At 32.6% G+C, this 2,791-nt stretch overlaps 1 protein-coding gene across 1 annotated transcript in view; it reads right to left on the bottom strand.

Annotated features, from left to right (window-relative positions):
* LOC111088935 overlaps positions 1-2,791 on the bottom strand; it is a 50,391-nt gene that overhangs the window by 29,752 nt on the left and 17,848 nt on the right. The gene's annotated exons all lie outside the window — the stretch shown is intronic.

Below are 2,791 nucleotides of genomic sequence, written 5' to 3' on the forward strand. Positions count from 1 at the left end.
TCATCGAATTTACAAACACAGCTTCAACCTTTAGACCTGGTGACTTAAGCAATGTAGAGTACATATAAATTTTTATCACCAGAGAAAAATCTTGCAAGAAAAAATTCAAACTAAACATGTCACAGCTAGAGATTTAAATATGTATGAGAGTCAAGATATCGATAGTTGGTAATTATAATATTTTAGAACGTTATTGCTAGTTTAATATCTAGCATGTGTCTTCTGAATAACGTATGACGTTAAATCTATAATAATAAAAGGGCGTGCCTGTGTGTATGTGTGACCTCCATATCTCCAAATAGAAAAAAAAAACAACAAGAAACCTGAAATTTTGCACCCATAGTAAGTGCGCATATTTTCATGAGGTAAGCTATCAAAAAAACCACATAGAAAAGAAGTGGTTCCTTATATTGCAAATAGAAATCACAGACAGACACGCACGTGCGCGCATGCGCATCTTTTCAATGAGGCGAGCTAGCGAAAAGCCACATAGAAAAGAAGTGGTTCCTTATATAACAACTTCTAATATATAGAAAGGTCAGTGCGTTTTGGTAACAATGCATTCCAACAGTGGCTTTTATGTCATGTTGCTTAGCAATAAAAGTATATAGGTTAAACTTTTATACTGAAATGAGTTCAGAATACACACACTGACATAGTCATCTAGAATATGTCAACCTAATAACCCGAGCGAAGCCGTATACCTACGCCAGTAGTCAATAAAGTAGCAGTTTATAACAATGATATTTGAGAGTGAGCTAGCACTCTCTATGTAGGGATGGCACGGATATGAAAAGCTACCTGGTGTAGTCGCTGTATATTTCGCTTTTCAGCTATGTAGAGCGTTCGAAAGTCAAATAGCCGAATCGAGATTTGTTGTTTTTGTTCATCATCATATTTCTTTAACAGGCCTAGCGCCTACCTAGTTCTAGCAATAACTAATTTTATCATCATTCAATAGAGCAAAATAGTCTTCACGATCTTTGATTACCTCTTTTATTATTATTTTGTGTAAAATTTATAAAGCTTTAGAATACACTCTATAACCTAATAACCCACGTACCAGAATCTGTTGTAAAATAGCAAGTAGTGTTCTAAAGTTAACTCAAGGAAAGGTATAATGATAAAAGCTGAGATTATATTCAAACACCAAGCTTTCGACAGACAAAGTGAGAAAGTCAGTAATGTAGGAATTATATTCTCCATGTAAAGTCGAAACGGTTTAGTTTGTTATGTGATCACTAGCCGTATCAAGTGATATGTCCACTTCCATCCCTATCTTGTTTTTTTGTTTTTTCAAGTTCAGTAACCAGCCCTATATAGATTTTTTATTTAGCGATATTTTTATTGCTAATACTTGTTGAAGTAAGGATGAATGACGATAATAAAATTGAGTTAATAAGGAGCATATAAAACAAGTAAACAAGATAAGTTTAATATATTTATTGCTATATTTCACAACAATATCCAGGTTATAGTTAACGAGCCCTAAGTGTTAAACAGATTATCTCAGTATTTTGTAAATCTTTTATTTGTTTCTATATAAATATAAAGTTTTAAAAAAATCTACAATTTTTGGATTGGTTTAATTTCTAATGATATTTTTATTGCTTTCTGATTAAAATTTTTTGTGTTTCCAAAACCATCGATGGTGAAATCCCGGAGACATTAGGTATACCATTTAATAAATCAGATTTATTCTGAAACCATGCAAATAGGCAAAATTTAAAATATTATAAGATCACCTTCTGCTAATTTTAAGTTTTTTTATTAAAGATCCAATATAAGGAATTTAAGCTTAAGGTAATCAGTTACTAGACACCTGAGAAAAATCTATCGTGTTTGATAAATAGAAGCTTATATGAACTTACATGGTATGCTGACGATACACGTAGCGATCAATCAATCAAAAGAAATCCAAGCGGTTTAAAACTTTCGATCATATGAAGTTAGCTTTAGTTTTAAAGCCTGAAGTTTAATAATTACAATGCCTTTGCGATGTTGAGGACTAACGAAAGAAAAAAGAAAAACACGGCTTCTTCTCCAGCTAATAGCAGTAATCATGTATTTCCAACACATATTAGTGTACGACCAGTAGGATATTAGGAACGACTGCTTTTAGTTTAAGCTCAGAATAAAAACCTTCCATACATTTTCTCCTTAAGAAATTATTAGTTATAAGTTGTGATTGTGAGAGTTCGGATAACTGGAAGCCGCACGTCATGTCAACGAATGTAAGCTAGAAACTTCTACACGTGTTCACGCTTTGGCTCAAATGTTTTTTCTTTCAATAATGGAAACTCAAAAACTGAAAGCAAATATGATGATTGCTAAAAACATTTTCTGCTGTTGGAAATTTTTATGTACACCAAAACTGAAGACAAATAGACGTATTTTCGAGAAACCTGTCAATGCATATTGTTACTTTATATACATAGAACGCAATACTTCTTTCATTGTATGGTGAATATCAAAACTAAACTATTGTCTAAGTATAAAAAACATCAGTTAAGTTTATGATGGGCACTGGTTCATGAACAACAGGAAATTTCTATATGTTTGTTCTAAATTTAAGACCCCCCCGGTGGCTAAGCAGCAAATCTGAGGGCTTATAACGTTCAAAGTTGAGTTTCGATACCCGCGGTGGGTAGAACATTCATAGTCCCTTCTGTAGTTTTACGCTTTAGTTCCTTATATAGTTTTTAGTCAGATACATGATGATGACAACACCTTGTCGAAACGTTGTACATTTGCTGTTATGTTAAACTTATATTAAAGTTTTTCTTCATTA

This window comes from Limulus polyphemus, unplaced genomic scaffold (genome assembly GCF_000517525.1).
Source record: "Limulus polyphemus unplaced genomic scaffold, Limulus_polyphemus-2.1.2 Scaffold4784, whole genome shotgun sequence".
In the NCBI taxonomy this organism is placed as follows: Eukaryota; Metazoa; Arthropoda; class Merostomata; order Xiphosura; family Limulidae; genus Limulus; species Limulus polyphemus.